Source organism: Lygodium microphyllum, chromosome 14 (genome assembly GCF_053477565.2).
Source record: "Lygodium microphyllum isolate KBCC chromosome 14, Lygodium_microphyllum_v1.1.10, whole genome shotgun sequence".
NCBI lineage: Eukaryota > Viridiplantae > Streptophyta > Polypodiopsida > Schizaeales > Lygodiaceae > Lygodium > Lygodium microphyllum.
In genome coordinates, this window is record NC_141148.1 from 151,225,763 (window position 1) to 151,246,492 (window position 20,730).

The following is a 20,730-nucleotide window of genomic DNA, read 5'->3' on the forward strand; positions in this document are numbered from 1 at the left end:
TAATCTGAGATTTCTATATGAAAACCTACCAAATTCGGGTCTTCCAACAGCCATAATTGCTACCATCCAACTTTTCAATGTTGAAGATAGCATTATCATTTGTATGACTGGCCATATTTCAAGAAAAAGAGGCATGGTACAAACCAAATAGGTTGTTGTAATACCTACAAACAACCCCAAAACCACTACCAAAACAAGTTGAAAACAAGAGGTATGGATCAAATAATGAGTTGTCAACAAACTATGACCAAAATAACATCAAACAAAGGGGATTGCTCTCATAAATAATACAACAATCTATAATTACAGCATGCTGAAATTGAGGTACAACAGGTAGAAATCAATGTCAAACAGGGGCAATCATTGATACAAAACAACCTGCAACACGCGAGCAAAAGTTGAAGTAGCTCAAGCTCAACTGCAAATAAAATCCAAAGCTCAATGTAACATCCAAGTGTCAAGTAAGTGGCTCCCAATGGAACAAATTCAGATGCCAAACAAGCAAACAAAGCTCAAATTCTCATGTGAGTGGTATCCAAGCATCCAAGATACATCAAGTACATAAACGGAACATAAGACCCAATAAAAGCTTCAAGCCCATAAAGTCATAGATCTCTGAAGCATCCAATGAAGTAATTGACAACCAATATCAAATGTCCTAATCTCAAATCAAAGCTCAAATGCATTCAATAGCATAATTAATGCATAGAGCTTCAATGTCATGCACCAATACATCCGATAGAATGCCCGAATAGCATGAAAGAGCATTAGGCATAGATTGTCCCCGTTAAAAGCTTGTTGTCCACTATATGTATAACAATAAAATGATAGTCAAGACTGAGCAAAAGTGAGCTCAATCGAAGCCCAAAAGCATTCCGAGAGCATGGCCAAGCATGTGACATCAACCATAGATATTAATGTATCATCCCAAAAAGTAGCTGGAAAGCATCAACAAGCAATAGGAATATGATTTCACTGATAAAATAGCCTTTAACCATGCTTATTACAGTAGTAAAAATGATAGTAAAACTGAGGACTCAAATCAGTCCAAAAGCATTCCAATACATTGGCCAAACATTCCCATAGTGTACAGCATCAAATGAGCATCCCAAGAGCATCACATAAGCCAAGAGCATGGCATTTCCTAGACAAATAGCTTTCATCCCTATTATGATAGCAGTGAGATCTATGAGAAAATAGAGCTAAGAGAGTTCTCAACTTTTCCAGTAGCATCTCAAACCAATGATATATGATCCCCCAAGTATTCGGCAACAAAACATAGGTATACGAGCATCCTGGGAAGCATATACGAGCTCCAAACATTGAAGATATGCCTGTCCCTATTTTATGACATCATGCTGCCAAGTTTGCATAATTAAATGCTGAAGTTCAATGACTCAAAACCAATTCTCAATGTTAATTTTCAATGCCGAGAGGAGTGGTAAACAATGCCAAAGCCTTTGTCCAATACCGGGGAGGAGTAGTCGAGCAAGCCCAAGTGCTTGAAAATGGCCACAGTTGAAAAAACGTTTTTGTATTTCCAACCCTCAATATTGAGCTGAATACTCCCTAAAATAAGCTCAATGTAGGCTCAAGAATGCCCTGAGATAGCCCCAATAGGTCATGAGAAGTCCTAGAGCAATGAGAGCTCAATATGAATCTCAAGAGGTGTAGTTGTGGTTGCCAATGGTGAAACCCTAGTGTAGGTAACTTGAATGAGAGCTGAAGCAACGCTAGATTGAGCTAGAGCTCACAAAGAAGAAGGTTCTGATACCAATTGAAGGAAAAAGCCCAAGTGGACGGACGAGCAAGGAGAAGTAAGAGAGGTGTGAACTATGGTAGATGGAGCAAGAGAGAGAGAGAGAGAGAGAGAGAGAGAGAGAGAGAGAGAGAGAGAGAGAGAGAGAGAGAGAGAGAGAGAGAGAGAGAGAGAGAGAGAGAGATGTGAAAAGTCCAACAGTCATAATGTGTAATCGGCCTTCCCTTTATTCAAATGTCATTGAAACAATAAAGAATGAAGTGACAATGATGAGCATCCGTTTCCTATAGTGTGTAGGTGCAGGTACTGTAAGTGTACTAATACATGGGCGGCTAGGCACATACACCTTTACCCCCAACACATACATCCAATGATGCAAAGTCATTGTCTCCCCATCAATGGTTACAAAAACATCAATCCTTTGTCCTTTGAAATAGAAAGCAACAAACTATATTCAATCCATCCATCCATTAGATCCTCCTATGATTGACTCAAAGATTTCCAATTTGGTTGGGATTGATCATAAATAAATTATCATAAACATTTTTTGGGCTGCAAATAATATTCTATCACACTTTCTACTCACTACCAAATTCCATAATTTGTGATGTCCTTACAAGGATCATCATACATATAAAGTCCAAACAACTTAAGCTCTTCAATACATTTCAATAATTTAAGGTGTGTTCCCACATTTACTTGAGGACTCACATCCAAGCCCTCCCAAGGACTAATCACTTATTATCTAGATGCATCTCACAAAATCTTACAGAAGTAGTAAGGCTTCCCTTTCATATGATCCCTACAAGGATCCTAACTTTAGCAAAGTTATTTGAATTCCTACAAAGCCTCCCAATTCTTCAAGGTCTTGTTACAGTAATAAAAATCAATTCATGAATTGTTTTGTCATAGAGCCGATTGAGATCTACATCCATGGTTTCTCTTAGGTGGGACAAATAGCATATTCCTCATGCTCTTCGAGATAACCCCAACATCAAGTTCCAAACATAGGCCTTTTTGGCACGCTAGCTACTTATTCCCATGGTACTATTTGCAATATTTATCAATAGACCCACAATGTTGTAGATGTTGGTCATTGACAATATCCAACAACTAGTCCTCACATGTAGCATATAAAAAGTATATCTCAACTAGCTTTAGTTGTTTTACGTAGTGTACTTTCCACAATTCATATTGGAACAAGAAATTATGGCTTGCATAGTTTTCCGTGTGTGATTGATTGAGTAGCCAAAAGTCACTCATATACCATCTTCCTCAATGATGCTACAAAACATCTAGATGGATAAACATAATCTCCAAAATCTCAAACACAACTTCATTGTACACATAGTCATTCGAGACTAAAACCACCTTATATATCAATGGGAAGATCTCTCTCAACCAAATAGCCTCCACATCAATTTCCTATGGGTTATGGTTGATTCTGATTACATTAGTGTATGCAATCAGTAAGGACTTAATTCAAATAGGCATTGTTATCTTAATTCATTCCCTCTTATTCATTGATCTATTATCTTTTAATCATTGCTCTTATAGTCCATGTATGGGGTGCCTCCTCTAAAACCCAAATTTATCTGGTAGTTGACCGAAACCAAAGTTTATGTGAACCACCATCCAATCTCCCCTTAGGAAGCATCAAACTTTCTCAGGCATGGGAATTCCAATTCTACTCTATAGGGAAATGTGGAATTGTCACCCCTAGCAACCTAATAAGGGTCACTTCACAACCAACCAAAGGTGAGAGTAAACTAATGCCACACTTAGCTCAAATACAATGAAGCTATCATTTAAACGAGGCCTCCCACTTTCCTTGATGGGTTCATTGTAGTTATCTAATTAACTAAAGCACGCCACCACACTATTTGAAATATAAAACTAAGCTTTATTTTATTAATTTGTTACACAATATTTGTTACCATAGCCTTTAACACATGACAAATACTTTGAAAAAAAATAATTCATATTAATTCTTAAAATGTATACAAAGCCATCACTCTTGCAAGAGTGGTATAAAATGCATCTCTCTCACATGAGAAATTTATCTGGACTAGGCTAGGACCTTCCAACTCCACAAGGTTGAGCTATATGTAAGCACTCCTTTTATGGACATAGGGAGTTTATGAGCTTAAAGCCTTGTTAAGCTTCTTTGAGCCTCCAAAGCTATCTTGCATAATGGGGGCACTTACCACTTGGCCCTTTGCCCTATTATTTCAAGTGATAAAAAAACAAAACATCTAGCCCTTGTAAGATCATGGAACCCTTACATGCAAACAAGTGCTTTGTTCAATTGCTTAATAGAGATCTAGTGATGGGGGACCCATCCTCTCCAAGCTAGTAACTCAGTTTCTTAAAACAAATGTAGCTTAAATGCTTCAATGTTCATGAAAATTTTCAACCTTATGCTACAACTAGTTTTGCCAAAAAAGCTCTCAATCATGCAACTTTGTACTTCGTTTAATTTTATGGTGTTCCAAACTAGAGAAATGGCCATAATACAAATAATCTTCCTCAATATTCTCTTAGAGCTTATTCATCTCTCAACCATTTTAAATGCAAAACTTAGTGCATAGTACACACATAATTGCAATCATTCTAGGGCGTTCATTTTTGTTGCGATCATTATAGAGCATTCATTTTTCCAGTAAAAGCTATAATTTAAGATTTTTATATCAATCATGAAGTTGACAAAGTTACAATCATTATGTATGCTAGACTTGTTTAGTGACATACTAAATATGTTTATTAAAAAGCATCTTTTGGCATCTTGTAAGATACTAAGACACGTTGTTGTGTAGATCCCAATGACCTAAACCACCGTAATCACTTTTCTATCCAATTGTCATAAGCACGAATATTATCACAGTTGTGTCACATTTCTTTTTTAAAAAAATATTCTAAGTTGATTTTGATGTTTTCTTAGGTTTAATTTAGTTAATTCTTAGGTACTACAATTTATAAAGCTAAAATAACAATTATATGCGCATTTTTTCTTCTTTTGGAGTTTTATTTAGCCAAACTTAATTATCTTTGTTAGACCATCTATTGTTATACGAAGCCACCGTGGCTTTAGATTGGTGTGTGTAACCATCACTAATTCGAGTTGCACCAATTCCATAGTCCCTTGGGTTGCACTTCAACTTTGGAATTAGCCTCATCTTCAATGATGGGTTTAGCGATGGTGGGAGCATGAGCATTCTCCCTACATCTCTTAAGGGTCATTGAAAATAATATTTGGGATGCTAAATTCTCAAAAGTGTGTGAAAGGTCTCTAAACTAGGGTCTATTGTTATCTAGGGAATAGGAGGAATACAATAGTACTCAATAAAATCTTTAAGATAATTTGGAGTCATTTTGGGCTTCAAACTTCTTCCCTAGGTCTAGATTTTAGAAGTGGAGAGGAGTAAATGGCTATGATTTGAGAGGTGGTGTAGATAGACTCTATAGGAGATGTAACACTAGATACTTGCTTATGTGAAACTCAAAAGGACCAAAAAGAGGATGCCAACATTGTGGGATATTAAGGGAGATTGTGAACAAGATATATCACCTTCTCTCAAATGGATTCAACATGGTTGAAATCCTCTCATTGTAAACTTTCAACGCCTTTCGCAAAAATTAAAATCCAAAGTTTATTTAACTAAACTAGGGAAAGATTTATATAGATGTTTGGGGAGAGAGAGAGAGAGAGAGAGAGAGAGAGAGAGAGAGAGAGAGAGAGAGAGAGAGAGAGAGAGAGAGAGAGAGAGAGAGAGAGAGAGAGAGAGAGAGAGAGAGAGAGACCGACATCCTTTTGCGGCTTTTCCCCCCTTTTTTATCATTTTATTTTGAGTTCAACTTTGTTGAGTATGCCTTCTTCCAAAAAAAACTAATTAGTTTTGAGATGCTCTATTTTTATCCAATTTCTTTTTTTGTCTCCCATTATTTTATTGTAGCAAAAGTGGTTTTCCTCCTTGTTTCTTTGGGTAAGGCCCAATGTACTCTTGGTGTTAGATTAATATGCCATAAATTTGCAAAATAATTAATTTTTTGAGACGATCTATGCAATTTATTGTTTTCAAATTTGAGATTAAATGGACCATCTTCAAAGGTATGGGTTTTTCATATTTTAGCTGCATGCATTAATTTTCATTAATTATGCCCATAATCAGCAATGTGTAAATGCGCAAATATGTCAATGATTCACATTTTATTGATGGAACTACTTATTCAACATCTTTTGCACATTAACTTACATGTTCTGAAATTCACATTATACTATTGCCATCAGATACATAATGGGTGCATTACATGTGGTGCTCAATGGTTTGATACAGTATTGGAATGATGTGATGGGTGAGATAGCACAACTTGAGTGTTTCAAAAACATGTTGGCACACTTGAGGGACACCCACAAATGTAGTTAAGAGTAGTTTGATTGCTAAGCAATGGTTGTTCACGTGGGAGGAAGCAGAGGATGAATGAAGAATATTGCACTGAACAAAGAAAAATGTTGATACAACAATGGACTAATCAATCCTTGCACGTATCCCAAAGCATTAGTGATGGCACCAAATAAGGCTGATGACGATAGCAACACCAAGCACAGAGAGTTGGAGTGTCAAAGTGTGCACTTGCAAAGGGAAGACTGAAGACTAAAGAGTTTGTGTCTGCTAAGTGGGTGGTTGGCTAAAAATAGTCAAATCACCCAAAAACTAGTTGACTTGCTCCTGTAGAGGCCATAAGTGCTAGTTGACCAGCATTTAATGATGGTTAGTAAAGGGAAAAATGCCAGAAAAATAGGGGTGACCCCGAAAAAATCCCAAATGACAATGACAATGACAATGTCTGGTAAGTGTAGGCAGAATATGGAAAGCGGTAACTCGCCTAGGAATGCACATAGGAAGGTGACAAAAAAAGAAAATGCACCTAAATTGCCAGAGCTTTTATGTCTTCATCAAACTCTAACAAGACCTCACAACTAGGAGATGACAGACTCACATAATTAACATAGGTAGGCTAACACCAACTCTTAGATCTTGGGAGTGTCTAAAGACCCAATATGTTAATGACAAAGAATCATTAGAATTAGAACCATCAATAGGATCCGGCTTCCGTGTTGTTAAGTTGCAGAGTTGATAGCTCTTCATAGTAGTGATATAGCCCACGAAGATGAGCTTCCTAGACTTTGAGTCAAGCTTCATCTTCCTCTTCTTCTTATCCACATGGAAAAATGCATCACATCCAAAGATGTGGAAGTGAGACATGAAGGGCTTTTGACCAAAGAAAACCTTGTAGGGAGTCATGTCTTGTATCATAGAAGTCGGGGAATGGTTGTAGATGTGAACTACAATAGCCACCACCTCACCCCAAGCATAATGAGGAAGATCCTGATGCTCCAACATCAATTGAGCCATCTCAAGCATGGTCCAATTTGCATTCTCCACCACACCATTCTTTGAAGGTGTGTTTGAATGGGTATACTCCACTCGAATGATGTGACTCCTACAAAACTAAGAAAAGAGGTTAGAAGTAAACTCTCCACAATGATTAGCTTGTATGCCACAAACTCGAGACGTAGTCTATATTTCCACAAACACTTTCCATTTTGCAGAAATGAAAGTACACCTCACTCTTATATCTAAAAAATAAGGCCACATACAATGACTGAAGCTATCTACAATTAGCATAAGATAGTTGGCCTTCCCAAGGGAGGCCGTGCCCATAGGACTGCAAAGGTTAGTGTGAACCAACTCAAGCGAGGTAGAAGCCCTCATAGTGGTTGTTTGGGGATGTGGCTACCTATGCTACTTGCCCCTCAAATAGCTAGGGTACAATGTGTGAATATGAGGGAAGTTAGGAAGTCCCTCCACTATCTTCTTTTTAGAAGCTCATCATATAACATCAAAATTGAGATGACCATAATGAGCATGCCAAAGCAGCCAAAGCTCATGGGAAGACCTTGCAGCTAAGGCTATGAGCGTGTAAAGCCCACCCTCTCATGATCCTATCCAAAGAATGACACCTATAGAAGCATCCTCCACTGTCACTGCATCTTGTGTAAATACCGCACGGGTACCAAGTCGTATAAGACCATGAATAGACAAGAGGTTAAAACCTAAATTTGATACATAGAGAACTTTGGCTAAAGAATACTACCTACCTGGCAACAAAGGAATAGTCCCCACTCCTCGAATGGGAACAATAGAGTTGTCACCAATTGTGATTGTGCCCCCTTTGGCACTTAGATCCTAAAGCCAATCTCATTTGTAGGTCATGTGAGAAGAGGCCCCACTGTCAATGAGCGAAGATTTCTTATTTTCTCCACTTGTACGACTCATTCCAACTTCTTTGAGTAACTCATCATGCTCCATGACAAGCGGTGAAAGCTCCTCCCATTAAGAGTGTCTCGTGGGTCCTCAATGTGACAAGGCTGGTGTAGAAGACATCGAACTGAGGAGATGGCAACTGAGTCAAAAGGATCATATCCATGTCTTCAGAGGATATCATCTGACCAAGAGAGGAAAGCTCAACTCTCATATCCTCCATCTTCATGATGTGCTCCTTCATAGAGGAGGAATCATTGAGACTAAGCATACACAACTTCTTCTCGAAGGAAATCTTATGGGCAAACGTCTTGTGCTAATACATAGATGCAAGCTTCTTCCACACTTTTGCTGCTGTCTTTAACATGTGAGCGAACATGCACAAGGATAGAATCCTACAAACTCATAAAGAGAAAGGATCTAACTTTAGAGTTGAGTTGATCCCACAAGGCTACCTGGTCCATAGACATCCCATTTGCTAGATTCTCCTTGGGACAAGGGATGGAATTTGAAACGAGAGGCCAAAGATCGAAGGTGTCAAGTATGTACTCCACCTTACACAACCACAATGAATAGTTCAAACCATTGCGTTTGTCTTCTTTGGGTAATGAAGTTAAGACATGCACCTGCATCGAGGGTATCAAGGACAACATCTTTACTAAGGAGGGAGCCTTCTATGAAAGATGGATAGAAGGGGGGTGAGTGCAAATGGGGGACTCCTCTCATTAACTATAATCATGATAATTGTGTCTCTGCTTAGAAGATTGTCTAGAAAGAAGCTCCTCATTTGAGTCATCAAAGCTCGTGAATTGGTAAGACATCTTTGATCTTGTAATTACATAGAAATAAGCATTTTGATGGAGATAGTGAGAAAGACAAAAGGCAGTCAACTACAGAGATTGTAGATGCATTGTTTGTTAGGGAAAAGTTGTCACATGCAACCAGGAAGCTATCGCTTGTACCAAGAAGATATCACATGCACCATGATGTGGTCACCTGCAAAACATAGAAAGTCGAGGCCATTTGATGACTGGACAAGGTTGCTTGGTCCTAGATGATGTAGCCTGGTCGTCAAAAGGGAGCATTTATATGGGCCATAAATGCAGTAAGCACAAGCTAAAAATCTACATTTTGAAAATATGGGTTGCTCCTCATATGAAAACCTGCTCTTTTGCAAGAAATATCTAGACTATGTCCTCACTTAGGTGATGATACCATGTGAGAGTGTGCAATGAAAGAGAAACACAAACACAAAGAGAAGCGAAGAGAGAGAAAGAGAGAAAGTAGAGGATAAAGAAAGAATATTGTAGTGACTAAAGAAGAATGCTGATACAATCATGATGGACTGATCAATCCCTACACATGACCCAATGTGCCTGTGAGGGCACTAGATTAGGATGATGATAATGGCCATCACCAGGCATGGAGAGTTGGAGTGTCGAAGTGTACACATGCAAAGGGAATACTAAAGATAAAAGAGCCTGTGTGTCTGCCAAGTAGGAGGATTGGCTATAAATAGCCAAATCACCAAATAAACTAGTTGATATACTATTGTAGGGGCCCTAAACTGGTAGATCAACATTTAATGCTTGTCACTAAAGAAAGTTTTCCAAAGAAATAGGGGTGACCTCGAAAAAAATCCCATATGACAATGACAATAGCTGACAGGTGTAGGCGGTCTGTGAAACGTAGTAACTAGCCTAGAAATGCACATAAGAAGCCAAAAAATAAAGAAAATGCACCTAAAATGCCAAAGCTTCTACGTCTCCGTTAGACTCTGACAAGAACTCACAACCAAGAGATGATAGACTAACATAACTAACGTAGGTAGGCTAACAAAATCGAGTGAGATGGATGGCATGTGGCCTATGATGATGCGACATAAACCATGTGAAGTGGGTGGCCGAGTAGGTATGTGGCCTATTAATACCTTGTGTGTGTGAGCTCCAAAATCCTTTTTGCACTGCTTATGGCTAAAGTGTGTGATGATGTTAATGTTGATGATACCTAATTGCACACAACTATCACATGCTTCCTTGAGTCTCTAGTCACTTTTGAAAGCAACTTGCCTTTGCTTGAGTTTTCTCATAATAGCTATCCAATGGATCTTTATATATCCTTTGTTGCCTTGTAGCTTGCCTTCTCAAACTATCTTGAAAGCTTCATTAACATGATAGACTATAAGTCTTTTATTGTGCTTGTAAGAATGATGTTGAGAGTTCTACTTTCTTGAAGGTTGATACATGTTATACAATACACGACAAGAAACTACCTCACCACCCTCTAATCATATACATGTACATATATCATTTTCTTCTTAGTGATGGCACTAAGCTTCTCTTGTCCGACTCTATATTCTCTCTTTCCACTCCTTCAAACATTATTTGTAAATGTGGTCAATGACTCCATGAATAGCACTTGAAGGAGACTCAAGTATTTAATCTAGTGTGTGCACTAGAATGGAGAGGTGTGAACTTGGGTGATGGCACTTGAAAAGAGTCGAGGGACGTGAGTGCCTTCACTTGTTTGTGGGAAAAGAAAATAGAGACTCTCTAGGGCTTTCAAAAATCCATTAATTTTCACAAAACCTTCCTTTATGCACAATAACTTTTGCAAATTGGGTCAGCCATGAAGTGCATCTAGTCTAATAAAGGAACCAATGAATCTAACAAGCATAATTTATGCTATAAAATATTTTGCAAGTTTTTTAGAGTTTTTTTTTTGTCCACTCAAATTTCCTAATCTATTTTACTCTATTGCTCATCAATAGAACCATCTCTCACACAGTCGACTCATATTCCAATCTCCAAGCCATTTGCTCTCTCCTCAATATCCCAAGTAACCAAAAAAAAAACTAGTAAACATGTTGTGATACATTACCCTTCTTACTTTGTGCACTCTGGTCCAAATACCTTCGAAGGCTCATTGGCAATCTCATGATTGATGCCTTGCCCTTCAATCTACTCCCGCTACTCGATCTCATCCAATCCAATTTGCAAGCGCTTCATTAAAGAAAAAAAAGTAGAGAATAAGGAGAAGTATCTCAACTAGGTGCCCTTCCTAGTGTTGAGACTCTTTGATTGGTTATATTTAATTTATGCGTATACCTCATGTTAATTGGACCATCTTTGCCTAAAGCAAGTAGAAGACTTGTGCACACAGCTTTATGTCTATTCTGAGTTTTCCTAACTAATCCTAGGACATGATATCATTTGCATGAGAGGGAGCTCGACTCTCAAATAATGTTACAACAACCAAATAATATTTCGTGCCCAAGAAATAATTGGAACGTATTGAAATTGCACATTGCGGATATCAATGCCTTGATAAATATAATGAAATCCTAAAATAAAATAATAAACCCTATTACTTTGACTTGCATGCTTTTGCTTTGACTTTGTATCCTTATTCACTCTTTAAGGTTGACAATCCCCTTCAAGTAATCATTGCTTCCTATCCTTGCACAATGGTGAGAATATGAGCAATAAGAAAGTAGATTCTACCTTGGTCATGGCAACAAAAGCAAATGTTGGACTTTCTGAGAGCTCAATGCTAGAAAGGGGAATACTTCTATGGAGATCACCCATCAAAGTAATGTTGGCATAAATGTGCACTTAACTAGAAGATTTCCCAAACTGGTCTATTTAACCTAGAGATTAGATATACATTGCAAGGGAGTGAGCATGATGCTCGCTCAAAAAAGAACTATTTGAAGTGATGTTGGGGCCTAAAATCAATTTAGAACTTATTCTATTACTTTTTTGGCACTCGATTAGCCTTCTTCTCAACATTCCCAACTTCAAGATATCCATTATTATTTTAGATAGTCAATCATTTTAAATATCTTCTACTTGGAATTATTATTTTTGGCAGTTTACTACTTTTTGACTCTAAGCCACTTTCTTCTTCGATTATCGGCTTCCATAGAGTGCATTTGCCTCATGTTTGATTGGCTTGGACTAGTTTGACTTGCGTCTTTTCTCCGTCTTTGACTAGCTTTGACTTGCGTATTTTCTCCTTTGACTTGCATTTTTGGCCACTTTGGGGTTAATACCAAACCATATTATGCCCTACTTGGTAATGCTCATAAAAGGAGACTACCACCGGTGCAACCCATATGTCTAGTGGTCATTGTGCACTAAGCGAACCATTGTGTGACTATCATAAAAGACTCTGATCTATGTACAATGATAATAAAAATGAATAAGAATCTATAAATGATAATGATAATTAGTCATTACAAAAGACTATGAAGGTCTATAGTATCGTTAATCATAAGAATACACAGTAAGGCGGTTCTTTAACAGACGCGCTTAGGTGCTTCTATGTTGGAGCCTGAATGTAAAAGTCACACATGTCTTCTTCCCGCCATAATCCTTTGAATGCAGGATCTCTGAGACACGATCCTAGCAGGTATTTGTTTTCTCATTCTAATTGTTAAGCTTAGTGGGCAGCTAGGATCTTAAGAATTAGCTGGTAAATTGGGTCCGAGGCTAGGAGACTCATTCTGCTGTTTTTGTCCAATTATTAAGGCTTATTGAATCATTGAGAGAACATTAAAGGGTCCAAGTTACATCGCATTCGGATTCATGAAGTCATTTTCTCTTCCCACAAGGTGAATTTCAGGAAGGTATGGCCCCTTATGGCCAATCAGGAATGATGTATCCTGCAAACACACAGTATCAATGCATTGAATCAAGAATTGGAAATAAGAGAAGTATTCTGCAGACAAACATTAACAGTCAGGAGTCACAAGGCATTGAATACATTTCAAACACGCATTCTGCCTCTCAACACAGAATCTCTTTGTTAACCTAGATTCAAAAGGTCCCTTGGTGTTCTCTAGGAGAATAAATGGACTTTAATGCGTTAACACTTGTTGAAGGCATGCTCTCATGGTTGCATCAATATAGTTCACATGCAATTGCCACATGGCCTGTGCATTTACCATGCGGAAACTTGTCTGAACAAGTATATTTTTTGGATGCTATGACATTTTTGATCTTTATATTATGATGGACAATGCCATCATGATCTATACCTTGTAGGTTTTGGAATCCACTACAATGTGGGCTCTTTTCTTCTCTCTAGGCTGCCAATTTGTCAAAGTTATTTTGTCATTGTGCTACTGTTTGACAAGTCTTTGATGAACAAAACATTGAGAGCAGATCCATGGCTGTGACCACTAGTCAAGGCTTTAGTATGTAAGATTTACTTATAGGGGTGTGGCCCCTAAGTGGACATTGGGAGAGATTATAGGGCATGTAAAGGAAACCCTCATGCATGTTTGATACAACACTATATTTATATGCTCTAACTATCAATTCTAATGCTCTCTGGAAATACACACACACTCACACGCACGCGTGCACACAGGCACACCCCGACACACACCCCCCCACACACATTTCAAGCCATAGTTTTTGACTCATTATAGTTCAAAGGGGAGGTTCCAAAAACAATAAATAGTGGTAAAACATATCCATGGGGGTATTATGCATTTGACTAGCATTGCAACTATCATATTGGATCGCTGTAATGTGCATTTAAAGGAACTGTATGTTAAGCTACAAGGAATTAAGTGCTAAAAGTAATTCTCAAATGACAGCCTATTTTAGTACTGCCCCAAAAATACAAAATGCAAGCTCTAGTATGACATCATCATTAGCCCTCAATGACTGCCTGATGCCATAAGCTGCACAGGTCCAGAGTGTTGTTCTCTGTTGCCACTGTGCTGCCTGTGCTGTCCTGGCAACGTTAGTTGCCATACTTGCTGCCTCAACATCTTCACGACTGCCTGGAGTACCCAGCATCAGGTTGCAGCCTGCTACAGCTCTGACACTGCTCTGACAGCTTTGCATTGCTCTCTACAACAGACTTGCTGCTGGTCAGATCACAGTGTTCACTGCCTGTCACATCCAATTTCCAGCTCTATTGCTGTGTTTTATCCCTAGAGGTGGTTGTTGTTGCTACTGCTCCAGATCACAGGCATTCTCAGCATGCCACGGGATCATTTTATGTGAAATTGTGGCATTGTGCAGACCTTCACTGTTGCACACCTGCTGGCACTTAAAAACACAGATTCTTGCACCCTATAATGCTAGACCTCGAGTCACAGGCATGTGTGGTATCTTTTGCCTTTGCTATGAGCCTTTGCTTCAGCTCTAGCAACATTGCAGTAGGTTGTGTGAGAGTGCGCAACGGAAGAGAAACACGAACACACACAGAGAGAGAGAGAGAGAGAGAGAGAGAGAGAGAGAGAGAGAGAGAGAGAGAGAGAGAGAGAGAGAGAGAGAGAGAGAGAGAGAGAGAGAGAGAGAGAGAGAGAGAGTTATGTGGCCCGCATAGAGTTATATTAACGTCTATGAAAGGTCAAGTTGGCCTATGAGACCAAAACGTTACATTCAAAATGTTTGGGAAGCTTTCCAGGTCCCAGTAAAGCTACCATCTAATGCTATGATAAACTAATTGAGTAGGTACAAAATGGTATATAGGTTGGGTACAATTCATATGTGTTCCAAGTATGGTGTAGAACTGCTCACGGAGCTTGGTCATCCTAAAATGTCCCGCATGTTTCTATCTAACATTGAGAGGCTGAATCGATGGCGCAGGGTCCTTCGGTGGCGGCGTAGTATCCCTTGTATCCTCGACATGTGCCTCTAAGGGGGCAGGGGCCGGTTGGGTGTGGGCGCCGGGCTTTGCTTCTTGCCGTGGCTATGGCTAGGGTGGTCCCCTGTGGCCAGAGGTCAGTGGGGCTGGTGGGGGCTCAAGGGTGGGGATGGTAGTTGGCTCTCGGTAGAATTCTGTGAGTAGGCGCTGGGCGGCTCCCTGTCTCTGCTTCGAGGTCCGGAGGTGGTCTTTGTGGTGCTGTATTTCCAACAGGAAGAGCCCAAGGCATCTCTGGTCCTTGAAATCCATCACTCTGGAGAGTGGCCCGAATCCTTCTCTGAACAGGCAGCGGAAGTGTCCTCAGATCTTGTAGTACGCTGGGCACCTGCATATGCAGTGTTCTTCTATCTCCGGCTCGAGTTGGCAGATTTGGCAGATCTGATCTTCTAGGGGGAGGGGGTGGGCCCTGTATCTACCTGTCTCGACCAGTAGTTGGTGTGAAGATGTACGGATCTGTTCGATGGCGCTTTTGACTCCATGGGACAAGTGTGCGTCCATGTAGCTTGGGCGGGTAATGAAGCCGTCTGGAGATATGTGCAGGAAATGCTCCCTGTAGAAAGCCTTCTTTGTCCCTAGGTCTTTTGTAGAAGCACCCATGTCTTGGTCGTGTGTAGCTGAATGATGTCCATTCTGATGATATGGTTCACCTCCTTACGGTTGAGCTCCAGGTGGAGGCAATCTAGGCTCTATTGTAGTGGGGGGAGGTGGTCCATGTGTAGGCCATGTGGCCGTAGCCAGGTCTTTGTTCAGGCATACCAGCATTCTGTGTCCCCTTGTAGTGCTAGCTGTCTGGATGACTCCAGCGCCAGTGGGGGTAGCGATGCCGGAGAGAGAGAGAGAGAGAGAGAGAGAGAGAGAGAGAGAGAGAGAGAGAGAGAGAGAGAGAGAGAGAGAGAGAGAGAGAGAGAGAGAGAGAGAGAGAGAGAGAGAGAGAGATGAAGGAAGAATATTGCACTGACTGAAGAAGAATGCTGATACAAAGGGGTTAGACTGATCAGTCGCTGTATGTAGCTCACAGCGTCAATGAGGGCACCAGATTAGGCTGATGACGATGGTAGCATTGAGTGTCAGTGTCATCAACAAAGCCAAAAACTGATTTACTTGCACTAGTAGGTTCAATAAATGCTGGCCGACCAGCATTTAATGTTGGTTGCATTGGAAAAGATGCCAAAAAAGTACCAGGAGGCCATAGAAAAGTCCTGGATCGCAGGGACAATGTCCGGTAGGTAGAGGTAGACTTGGAAAAGCAAAAACTAACGTGGGAATGCACATAGGAAGTTGACAACTGAAGGAAATGCACTTGCCTAGTGGACCTCTAGGTCATTCTACTGTGTCCCAGCCAAGATTTGGACAGGGCTTTTGTCAGAGTGCAGCGATGCGGAAGCGTGGGACCAAGACTGAGAGAGAGAGAACGCAAAGAGAAGAGAGAGAAAGAGACAGTGGAAGATGAAGATCTGCTGTATAAAGTGTGCTGTATACAAAGATATGCAGATATGTACACGGGTGCAGTGCGCGGGACTGCGTGTCTCCACCTCGACGGTGCAACCTGCTATTCACCTCGAAGTCCGCTGCAGTCTGCACGATCTCCAACGTGAAATCTGCAGATAGAGATGAAATCTGCACGAGCCTCCAGCCTGTAATCTGCGAACAGTGATAGGAGAGACTGCAGAAGATCGGCTATAAATAGGCAGAAACTGGGCGCCAAAAATAGGCAGGTCGGCTGCATTAAATGCAGCCGACTGGTGCAGTGCTAGGTCGGACTGCCACGTGGCAGTCCGACTGACCAGACCAGAATCTGATCGCTAACACCCCCTCTCAGAGCCTGGGTGGGGCAGAAGCCTGAGGGATCTGGCATGTCTCCGAAGTAGAGCCTGGGGAAGAGCCTTCGTAAACAAATCTGCAAGATTGTCCTTCGTCTTGCAGTACTCCACTGCGATGGTTTCATCCAGAAGCTTCTCTCTGATGAAGTGGTACTGGATCTCTATGTGCTTCGTCCAGGCATGGAAAACAGGATTCCGTGCCAAGGCAATGCAACTCTCATTGTCACATTGCAGCAAAGTAGGACGAGTCTGGGGGCAACCAAGCTTCTCCAACAATCCTCGAAGCCACACAGTCTCACATGTGGTGGAAGACGCGGCCCGATACTCCGCCTCAGTAGACGAAAGGGCTACCGTGGGCTGCTTCTTGCTACTCCATGAGATAACACTAGCACCCAAGGTAAAACAGTAACTTGTTGTAGACCGCCTGTGGTCCACATCACCAGCCCAATCCGAGTCGCTCCAACCTGCAAGTACAAGATGTGAACCACCTATGCCTGCTGGATAATGAATCCCTAAATCAGATGTCCCCCTCAAATACCGAAGTATCCGTTGGGCAGCCTGCCAATGCACCGTCTGAGGTTCACTCATGAACCCTGCCAAGAACCCAACAGAAAAACAAAGATCAACACGAGTGTTGAGAAGCCAAATCAATGATCCAATCAACTGACGGTAGCGGGAAGCATCCGCCATGGGAGAAGCTAAATGTGAAGTGGCCTTCCAATTCGGATCCATAGGAGTAGAAATGGTCCGACAATCCTCCATCGCAAAAGAAACCAAGAGCTCCTGTACATATCTCTGCTGAGAGATGAAAATCCCCCTTTGAGATTGATAAATCTCATGGCCCAAGAAGAAATGGAGTAGACCCAAATCCGTCATCTCAAACGTCTGATGTAAAGCTGCCTTCGTCTCTTTGACCTTCTGTGCATGATCACATGTGACAATCAAATCATCAATATACAACACAAAAAGCACACAACCAGCCTCGGAAGTGTGTATATAAAGCTACGGATCGGCCTTGGAACGTCGATATCCCAACTGTGACTGAAGGAACGAATTAGTCTTCTCGTTTTATGCATGCGGAGCCTGCTTGAGGCCATAAAAGGCCTTCTTCAACCTATAGACTTTTCCATCTGAAGATCCAAAGCCAGGAGGCTGCTCGACATAGATCTCCTCCTTCAAATCACCATTGAGGAAGGCCGACTTCATATCCAACTGGTAGATAGGCCATCTCCTATGGCCAGCCAAGGCAAGAACAGCTCGAATACTTGCCATACGAGCAGTGGGGGCAAAAGTGTCATGACAATCAATCCCTGGGCGCTGTGCAAAACCTTTAGCAACAAGGCTCGAGCAACAAGGCGAGCCTTGTGCTTGTCCAAAGAACCATCGCTAAGGTACTTGGTCTTGAAGACCCATTTGACGCCAATCACCTTCTTATTCGGGGGGCGAGGCACGAGATACCAAGTGCCATTCCTCTCAATAGCCTCCAACTCGGCTTCCATAGCTTTCTTCCATGGTGCGCACTGTAAAGCTTCCTTCACGGAGGTGGGCTCTCGATCCGGCATAACATCGGTCATCAAACAATAGTTAGAGCAAACAAGCTCCGTAGAATGTGCCTGGTGCCTCCGTGACCGCTGCGGACCATCCTGCGGTTCCCACTCCTCAGGGACCCCCTCGATCCCTGAATCACGAAGTGTGTCACGGGTCCAACGAGGAGGAGGCCGGACCTCTCCTCGTCTCTCTCCATCAGCTGAAGACTCTGGGATATCCACCGGTGGTAACTCCTTGGGGGTGACCGGTGGAACAGTAGACTCTGTATCAGAAACAGAATCGGAATCAAAAGGCGCGGGCTCCAAAGAAACTATCTCGGGAGCCCAACTCTCCCTTGGATCTCCAAGAACGGGATGCTCCTCACCTGCTGCTATGGCCGGAACCTCCACGAACCGCACATCTCGACTGGTGTACACATCTCGCTTGACGGGATCATACAAACGATAGCCTTGGGACTGAGAGCTGTAGCCAACAAACACCTGTCTTCGGGAAGTTGCTTCAAATTTATCACGATGAGCCTTGGGAATGTGAACATAGGCATCACACCCAAAAACCCTAAAATAAGAAACATTGGGCTTAGTCCCAAAGTATGCCTCAAAAGGTGTCATCCCATCAACGGCTGAAGTGGGGGATCGGTTAAGGATGTGGATTGCAGTAGCCACAGCCTTGGCTCACAGAAACTGAGGTGTCTGTCAGTGCTCCATCATGGTGCGCGCCATCTCGATCACACTTCGGTTCTTCCGTTTAAGAATGCCATTTTCTTGAGGAGTGTTAGTATTAGCAAACTCTTGGTGAATACCTTTATCTGCACAAAAACGAGCAAACTCATTAGAAACAAATTCACCACCCTTGTCGGATTGCAAGGTCTTCAATCGCCGGCCTGATCTATTCTCCTCAAAGAGAAGCCAATCCTTGAAGTGGGAGAAGGCCTCCGACTTCAAAACACAAGCTCCATTGGTGAAGTAGACCGCCGTGAAGCTTTTTTGGGAATCGCATCCCTATGCTGTTTCCCATGAATGCAGGAGACACATGGCTGCTAGCTCACCACTATGTCCGGCAACCCTCGAACAAGTTGTCCACGTGACGCCCTCCGAAGATAATCATAGTTGAGGTGACCAAATCGAGCATGCCATAGCTCTAACTATGTCTGAGAGGTAAGAAGAAGAGTAGAGAGAGCGGTAGAAGACGTCAATTTGTAGATGCCGTTCTCCTCATATCCTGATGAGAGAACCTTCCTTGACGCACGATCAAGGACTCGCACTGAATCACTGTCAACCAAAAGTCCAAGGGAACAAATCTTATGAACCGAAAGTAGATGATACCCTAAACCTGGCACATGCAAGACCTCTAAGGTATGGGTACCACCACGTCCATCTGGAATAAGCTGCATCTCACCCCGTCCTGCAATAGACACCGAAGAGTTATCTCCAATGAGAATCTGCCCACGCGAAGGTCGCAATTGGGCAACACCAACTGATGAAGGAGTCATGTGTCGGGAGGCACCACTGTCAACGATCCACTCTCAAGCTTGGGGAGTTGTCATTGCAGCATCAGAAGCATTCGGTGGAGTCCTCAATGACAGCTAGATGAAGAAACGCAGCTGATGAGGGTGCAACCACCGCTCCAGAATCCTTCGTGTCCTTCTTGTTGGTGTCCTTCTTGTCTTTGTCAAGGCAATCCTTCTTCCAATGGTCAGTCTTTCCACAAATATGGCATGTGGATTCTTTGTCCTTGTCCTTCTTTGACTTGTTGTCCTCCTTTTTCTTCTTTTGGTCCTTCCTCTTCTTCTGAGAGGCTTGACCTGTCAAGGCTTCCGACTTGGAAGCATGCTGTCCCTTTAGTTGTTCCTCTTGGTCCAAGACCATAGGAACCAACTCTTTCCACCGAAGAGTAGACTCACGCCCCGAAGCAATAAGGGCAGAGTAGAAAGCACCGAATCATGGTGGCAACTGGGACAAAAGTGTGATCGCCATGTCTTCGGAGAAAATCGGCTTTTCCGCATTCTGAACCTGCATCTGAAGCTGTCTAAGCTTGTTGATGTGCTCCCGCAACGAAGAAGACTTGTTCACAGACAGGGTTTGCATCTGCACCTCCAAAGAAACCCGCTTCATAAGGGTCATCCGGTTATACATCTGATCAAGCTCCAGCTATATCTCCCAAGCCACCGTCAAGTGCTCGATGTGGGCTATCACGGCTGTAGTACAAGACAAAAAGAAAAGAATGAATCCGGGCATTCAGTTTGTCCCAGTGAGACTGTGCCTTGGCCAACTCCGCATGAGCATCGGAAGAGAGTTTGGACTCATCTCTCACCGAGGGCCAGTCGATCTCCTCCTGTACAAGCTCCGCCAAATCGCAGGACTCAAGGATGGCCAATATCATCACGCGCCAAATGCGGTAATTGTCGCCATCGAGCTTTTGATCTGTGGGAAGAGCCGGTAAGACAGGAACCTTCCGGTCCATGATTGTTTGGAACTCCAAGTCAATCTCTGTAGACATCTTCACCTGTAATGCCTTCACAAACGCAAAAGCAGCCCCCTCTGACTATGAAAACGCAGCCTGCTAGGGCTCTTTCTTCCGCGTCCCGTACCTTCTTCACCCGCCGGAGGCGATG

General features: G+C 42.1%; 1 protein-coding gene across 8 annotated transcripts in view; it reads left to right on the plus strand.

The window, feature by feature from the left end:
- The first annotated feature begins 12,343 nt into the window (after nt 1–12,343).
- LOC148026238 (DNA repair protein RAD5A-like) overlaps nt 12,344–20,730 on the plus strand; it is a 74,086-nt gene continuing 65,699 nt past the window's right edge. For 5 of the 8 annotated variants that reach the window (XM_087693534.1, XM_087693539.1, XM_087693540.1 and 2 more), the window contains exon 1: nt 12,344–12,495. The gene's annotated coding sequence lies outside the window, so the exon portion shown is untranslated. Of the gene's footprint in view, nt 12,496–12,614; nt 12,713–20,730 lie in introns of all 8 variants that reach the window. The other 3 variants (XM_087693536.1, XM_087693535.1, XM_087693538.1) reach the window with 2 other exon arrangements.